Below are 7751 nucleotides of genomic sequence, written 5' to 3'. Positions count from 1 at the left end.
AGGAAGGGTTAGGACAGAACAAGGAAAACAAGGTACTGAGATTTTACACAGAGGAAAATTTTAAAAGCCTACACAGTAAACAAACAATTATAGAATTTTATAATTAAATTTTCCCCCTTAAATCAAGTATATTACAAAACATATTTAACTACTAGAATATAATTTTTTTTCTCTATTTTAACACTAAGGCTGCATTTTTGAGACAACAATCCCTACAGCTTAAAGAAGTATAATGTGCATGGCTTTGGCAAATAATTTTTATTTTTGACATCCATGTTTTTACTTTCGAGGAGTTAATTCATTTTAGGTGTGGCATAATGCCCGACAGGCTGTGGGTCTATCTCCTCACGCAAATGGCCAGAGGAAAACAGTTCAACTTTGGGGAGTTGAAAGGTCAGAAGTTCAACTAGAGATATAGTTACCGTTGAACAACATGGGTTGAATTATGCAGGCCCTACTTATTCACAGATTTTTTTAAAATAAATAAAGTATAGGACTGTAAATACACTTTCTCTTCTTTGTGATTTTCGTAACAGTTTCTTCTCTCTAGCTTACTTTATTGTAAGAATAGAGTATATAATACTTAAACAAAATATATGTTAATTGACTATTATGTTATCAGTAAGGTTTTCGGTCAGCAGTAGGCTATTAGTAAAGTTTTTGGGGCATTTTCAACTGCACAGGGCTCTGTGCCTCTAACTCCTGGGAGGGTCAACTATTATTCTTTTGAAAACAGAAAAAGGGAAATCAGGGGTTCTTTGTGCCATACTCTGGAATCTCATAAACATCACCCGAGGATGGATTCTAGAAACAGGGCTACCCAGGCCTAATTCTCAGAGTCTGATTAAACTATACATAAGTATGGCCTATGTTTGTGTATTTTTTAAAAGCTTGCCAGGTAATGCTGACCTGCAGCCAATGTTGAGAGCTTTGGACCTGAAGGAAATGAAAGTTCTCTTTTATGCTGAGCAGCTCACTCATACTCTGGGTCTCAATCATGAAATGACATTTGGGACTGCCTACTCCTTACAGAGGATGCTGCTCCAGGAGTTACAAAGATGTGAGGACTAGAATAATGCTTGTCTGCTAGGAAATAGTTTGTCTTGACATGACTAGATCTTAAAGCCATTTGAGTTGTTTAATAAGACTTTTTTCTCTATTTTTGTCTGATATTTATGCAATTTAAATTTACTCTAGGACTCTTCTTTTTTTAAGATTTTATTTATTTATTTATTTGTCAGAGAGAGAGAGCAAAAATGAGAGAGGAGCAGGCAGAGGGAGAGGCAGGCTCCAATGCGGGACTTGATACAGGACCCTGGGATTATGACCTGAGCCGAAGGCAGACCCTTAACTGACTGAGCCACCCAGGTGCCCCTACTCTAGGACTCTTAAGGAGTATTCTAAAATGGTGATTTTCAAACTCTATTCTATAGAATTCTGGGATCCCTGGTGGTATCTCAGAGGCTACTTTAGGGAATGGGTTGGGTAAGTGGAAGCCAGCAGAAAGTCTGTGAACCTCTTTACCTTCAACAGGAGCACTCCTGCTCCATTTTGCTGTATTAGGAGTGTGTGTGTGTGTGTGTGTGTGTGTGTGTGTGTAATATACTTGCCTTTAGAAAAAAGGATGGCTCTGCAACCCCCCAAAATATTTGAAAAGCATGGTTTCAGAATAACTGTAATAGGTCAGGAGAATCATGCTCCTAAATAATTGGTATTTACCTGTCTCTTAAAAGACTCAAATATTTAACACATGAACTTTCGAGCTATTGGTAGATAAAGAACAAAGAGAAGCTCTTCCTTTGTGAAGACACCAAGGTTTAATGAACTCTCAAAACCTTTTGTTAGAAAGGTGGTTAATAGCATGTCCTTAGAAAAAATCTCTGTCAGAAAACCTCCGTCCTTCCTCCCTGTTTCTCCATTACTGTCATACAACTACCACATTGACAGTGCTTCTGACCCCGGATGTTTGAATTTTCACTACAAGCAATTCGGTGACACCAGCTGGGTATCCTACAGTTTAATTCAATTCTAAGACTATCAAGTTGGAGATAGTTTAGGATCCCACAGGTTAAGGGCTTAGTCCCATGAGAATGCCCCTCACTTGAGATGCCAATTGAAAGTAGTAGGTTACTAACCCACAGCTTCTGTCAGACTGGGCTACCAATCTGATGTTCCTAGGACCACCTCCTTGGGTTTGATTAATTTGCTAGAGTAGCTCAAAGAGCTCAGGAAAATACTTACTTATATTTACCAGTTCATTAAAGGACAACATGAACAACTAGATGGAGAAATACACAGGGTGAACTCTGGAGGGTCCCAAGTGCAGGAGTTTCTGTCCCTGTGCAATTGGGGTGTGTCATCCTCCCAGTATGTGGATGCATACAACCTACAAGCTCTCCAAATCCCAGACTATTGGCATTTTATGTAGGCTTCCTCACATAGGCATGATCACTTATAAATTCCATTTCCAACCCCTTCCCTTTCTCTAAAGGCTAAGATGTGAGGCTGAAAATTCCAAGCTTCTAATCATGGCTTGGTCTTTCTGTTGAGCAGCCTCCATCCAGGAGCCCAACTAGATTCACCTCATTAGAACAAAACATGCTCCTAGTGCTCCTAGAAACTTACGAGAGTTTTAGGAGCTCTTTGTCAAGAACCAGGATTAAATACCAAATATTAGAAGAGAAGATGCTCCTAGTGTTCTCATCACTTAGGAAGTTATAAGGGTTTTAGGAACTCTATGCCAGGAACTCAGAGTAGAGACCAATATACATATTTTCTATTTTCACATTATTTACCTATACACACACACACACACACATCAGAAAAATATTAGGTGTTTGATATATATTTATAACGTTAAAAATATTAAGAGTGGGTTGTGTGACAAAAGATAAAGACATAATCAATAAAATTTATTTAGAAATTATTAGCTATTCTGAGGAAAAACAGCAGTCAGTAGTCAAGAAATAAACATAGCATTGCTTTAATTTTCCCTGTGAAAAGAATGATGGTCACTCAATATACTAAAACCCAAAACCATTTGTCACAGGGCTGGCAGATTGAAGTAAAAGAGAGACTACAAATAGGTGAAAGCTCTGGCAAGTTCTTAGATGAGCACTTGGAGTGGGAGCTACTCATAGGCTGACGAGACGGGCGCGCACCCTGCACAGACACCCTAGGGGTTTCTCGGTCCAGAGTAACAAAGAAAGGAAAGGGGAAGGGAAAAATGGGAAGTGGCGGGTGGTAAGAGGTACATTAAGAAAATACTGAATCGCTGAGCTAGTTAAACTTCAGTAAAAGGGTTAGATATAAGGTATAGTTTAATGAGAGGAAATGGACTGAAATGCTGAAAATTGCTGCCACCTCCTGGGCATTGCTTTTGCAACTGCATGTTGCCATGGTCACTTTTATTCTATAAAATAGACTTTTCCATTAAATAGAACAATGAAAAAACAGGGCTGATTTTGCTATGCTTGCAGACAATGCTGATGTTAAGGGAGAAGAAATGAGTCTCTTCCAAGATCAGATAACAGATATTTGCTATTTCAGGGGAGTCAGTCAGAAAATAACATAGTAAATGTCTGCTTAATTACTGAAGGAAAACAGAGCTTGCTTGTAAGAGATTTCAAAAGCTGTCCAGCTAAGGATAGGATGAAAAGATAATGCAAATAATACTGAAATAAATATTATTGATAAAAATACTTGACATGTGGTTGTGAATAAGTGAAAAGGTTAATTGCTAAGAAAAATTGTTGACAAAATTCAATGTGATTATTTCTTGAAATATTTTGGAACATTTTAGTATAGAAAAAGTAATGACCCCCACAAAAAAAAACAACATACATTTAAGTGTTTATGTCATTGTTTATACTATTTTTTCCAAACCTATTAAAAATTATTGCTTACACTGCATTACACAATTTGTTTTATCAAAATTCAGAACACAGAGCTTTACTAAAGACTCTATTGTATTTACAATGATACATTTAGCAAGGCTTACATTTTTTTCTTTTCTAATTGGAGGCCTACGCTTCAAAAAGGGAGGGGAACATTCTGAAATAAGCAAGGAGAGATTTGCTCCAAGAAAACTCTTGCTGGCTCCATAGAAGAGGGCCGGGAGCTAGCCAACAGACCACAAGGCAGGTTATTAGATGTGGTGTGCTGATACTAAAGCAAAAAGAACTCTGCTAGTTGCCACTAAAATATTTGCTGATTGTTAAGTGTCAGGTATTGGGTATGCAAACACACCACATGACACACACACACACACACACACACACACACACACACACACACCCCTTTTCCCCAAGTCATTTGATTCCATCTATATACTACCTCATAGAGTGCATTAAATTTTCTTCAGTCAAAGGAAACAGTCGTGAACTATTTTATTTTCTCTTTATCTTTTGTCCCTTTCCTTCTATTTAGGCACACCACTGCAAGCACAGACTCATGCCTGGCCACTTCTAGGTCTTTGGGGAGAAATGTGCTCTCTTGAGGTAGAAAAGAAAGGCAATTTTCTTTACAAATTCTCATTTTTAAAAAAATGGAGAAATATTCAATAAGATAGTGGGATGTACAGCTTCCTTAATTTTCATCTTAGGCTCAGTTTTCTCTTGGTTTTATATCCTCTATCAGTAAAAATAGTTTAAAAGAAAATCTACTGATCACACTAGTCCCATCAAAGCAATCTATCTGTAAATATAGGAATGTTTAATTTGAATGCATCTGAGAGAAGATGAGCGGGAAGGAAATTCTGTCCCTGCCAGGCTTTGTCATAAAACCCATTTTACTATTTCTGTTGATTCTTTGTAATGATAAAAAAATCATGACAGTAAACATATATAATCCAACCAAATGGCTTAGAAATAAGTAACAGTATTATGCAAATAATTTCTGGGAAGGATTTTCTCATCTAATTTTTGCACCATCTGCATGATACAACCTACAGCTGTATTCTGAAGCCTGTATTAGAAAAGTAGAAGGTTCTTAATGTCTTTGTACTTCCACCTTAAGAAACTAGGGGGGAAATGTACATACCTTCTGCTCAATTATTTTTCTGTAACCTAAAAATGCTCTAAAAATTAATGTCTATTAAAAAAAAACAAATTAAATCCAAAGTAAGTAGGAGGAAAGAATGAAAATTAGAGCAGGAATCAATGAAAGAAAAAACAAAAATAACAGAGAAAAATCAAAAGCTGATTCTTCAAGATAAATACAATTTAAAATTCTAGCCAGAGTGATCAGGAAAAGAAGACACAAAGTGCTAATAGCTGACTTTACAGATCACTTTCCCACAAAGAAACTTCCAGGCCCTAAAGGCCACACTGGCAAATTTTACCAAACATTTAAGAAAACAAGAATAATATCAATTCTATATACCTCTTCCAGAATATGGGAAGCATCCCAACTCATTCTGTGAGGTCAGCATTACTCTGATTCCAAAATGAGACAAAGACATTACAAAAACAAATAAACAAACAGGCTGATATCCCTATGAACACAAATTCTAAACAACATTTTGCAAATCAAATAGGAAAAAAAAGAATGAGAATGAAATATATATAAGATTTGTACCCAATCAGTATTAGAATATGAGCAAGAAATGAAAGACCTAATTATCTGCATACTATGATTCCTAGGAAATTTTGTCAAGGCACAAAAACACAAAACCAAAAACAATAAACTATGATGTGTTCCAATTGGAGAGGTCCCCACTGAATAAAGCAATGATTTTTACCATCAGGACAGCTGGTTGACTGGAAGGACAAGTAGTCCCTTGCCTGGAGAACACTGGACTTCCCTGCGGTATTTTTAACTGTCTGTGAAACATAGCTGCTACTATAGTGGGTTATGAAGAGATAAGACTCTGGAAATATATGTGCCCACTGATGGCAGGACCTACTAAATACTAGATATGGGGAGATGGACAACAGTTAACACCAAAACTGTGCCTGCCATGAGGTCAGTGTTACCATTATGGCAGAGAATTTTAGCGGTTAGGCTGGAGCTTACAGTTGAAGGTCTTGCAGGCTGGGAGTGGAAGGTTATAAAGCTGTTGCAATGCAGTAGTAAGAGAAACCTCAACTAAGCAATGGCAGTAGAAACTGAAAAGAAAGAATGAATACAATTAGAAAGGGCACTTGGTAGTTCGAGTATTACTGAGAGATGGGTTTAGTCCTCAGTTCTAAACTGTTGGTTAAAACCCTACTGGGAAATAAAAAATAAAACCCCACTGGAAAACAAAACAAAACAAAACAAAACTTGTATTTTATAAATTAAACTAATGAGTTCATCTAGGAAATGTGGCTAGAACCAAAGGCTTTACTATATTTTCTCCCCCTGATAACCTATATCCCAAATCTCATTCTGCAGCTCTTTCTTTGAAACCCTTTAATATTTTTCCATTACCAGCAAGATCCTTTGGGGCAAGGATACTAATCACAACAAACTGAAATGTGCTTTGAACAGGGAGATGAGAATGAGTTGAGTATTAGAAATTTATTTTCAATTTATTTTAGAGAAAGATTTGATTCTTAAGAATTAGAAAAAATGGTACTCTCACTCAAACATAATGAATAGCTGCTGATGGAACCAAGGCGTTATTAACAGACTTGAGGGTCTAATCAGCAAGAGGGTTTTCATTCACCCCTTAATATGTGTGAAATATAATTCCATACTTAGGAGTTACCTAGTAAATGAAACCATAAAAGACATAAAATCCCATTTCCACAGCTTGTCACAATCAAGAAAAGAACACACATTGCAGTGCGGAAATCTGTTTAACACAAGCAGAACACAGAAAGTCATGTAGGCAGAGAGGAGCCAAGATGGTCAAGGACCAGACCTTTTTCTGACGTTGCTAAAGTTCAGAGAAGTGAAGAATACTCATTTGTTTCATTCTGTTTGTGTGCAGCACACAGTGGTAGAGCAGAAGACCAGAGAACAAGTCAATAAAAACAAAACAAGCTTCTTTCTCAAGATTTTTTTCCCCCCTCCTCATATGAGGCCAATGACAAACTATTACCTCTTGCAAAAAAACACATAATAATACCACTGAGCTCCAGACAAGTTGCATGAAGTAGCACTGCAGTAAGAGAAGGGATGATTAGAATCTGAAGACATAGATCCCTGTTCCATTTCTCCCATTAGATTATTGGGTAACCTTGAGTCAATTCATGATCCGCAGTCATCTTCAAAATATTAACCAGCTGAGAGGGCTCAGGCTAATCAGCACAGACACTGCTGCTGTGCTGTAATTTTGCAAACAGACTGAATATCAGGTCGGCTAGTGGGACTGCAAAAGGTTGGATTATTAGGGTTTCTCAGTCTCAGCACTGTTGACATTTGGGGGAGGACAATTCTTTGTAGAAGGGCTGTCCTGTGTGTGGTAGGATGTTTAGCTGCATCCCACATCCTTCATCTTTGGCCTCTACCTACTCAATGCCAGAAGCACTGCCCTGCCCCCACTTATGACTACCAAAAATATCTCCAGACAGTGCCAGATATCCTCATGGGGGTGGGGAAAGTTCCTTCAGCTGGAATTACTGAATTAGATTCATTTATTCAGTGAATAGTTTCATTGAATATTTCCTCTTTTCCTTCCCCCTATAATCTTTCTCCATTTCCTTAAATCAGAATACCTTCTCCAACTTCAAAGTAGATTATGATCTACTAAAAAACAAAAACAAGGGGCGCCTGGGTGGCTCAGTCGTTAAGAGTCTGCCTTCAGCTCAGGTCATGGGGATTGA

General features: G+C 37.5%; 1 long non-coding RNA gene across 3 annotated transcripts in view; it reads right to left on the bottom strand.

Annotated features, from left to right (window-relative positions):
- The window catches only part of LOC112823671 (uncharacterized), a 123947-nt gene extending 117838 nt beyond the window's left edge, over positions 1-6109 (bottom strand). For all 3 annotated transcript variants that reach the window (XR_012378252.1, XR_003208090.2, XR_012378253.1), the window contains exon 1: positions 5976-6109. This is a non-coding gene — a long non-coding RNA (uncharacterized lncRNA). The remainder of the gene's footprint in view (positions 1-5975) is intronic.
- Positions 6110-7751: the final 1642 nt, after the last annotated feature.

The sequence above is a fragment of the Callorhinus ursinus genome, unplaced genomic scaffold (assembly GCF_003265705.2).
Source record: "Callorhinus ursinus isolate GAN/ISIS: 27379988/994484 unplaced genomic scaffold, GSC_fseal_2.0 scaffold5, whole genome shotgun sequence".
In the NCBI taxonomy this organism is placed as follows: Eukaryota; Metazoa; Chordata; class Mammalia; order Carnivora; family Otariidae; genus Callorhinus; species Callorhinus ursinus.
Note: the sequence above shows the minus strand (reverse complement) of the source record. Positions and strands in the feature narration are given on the sequence as shown.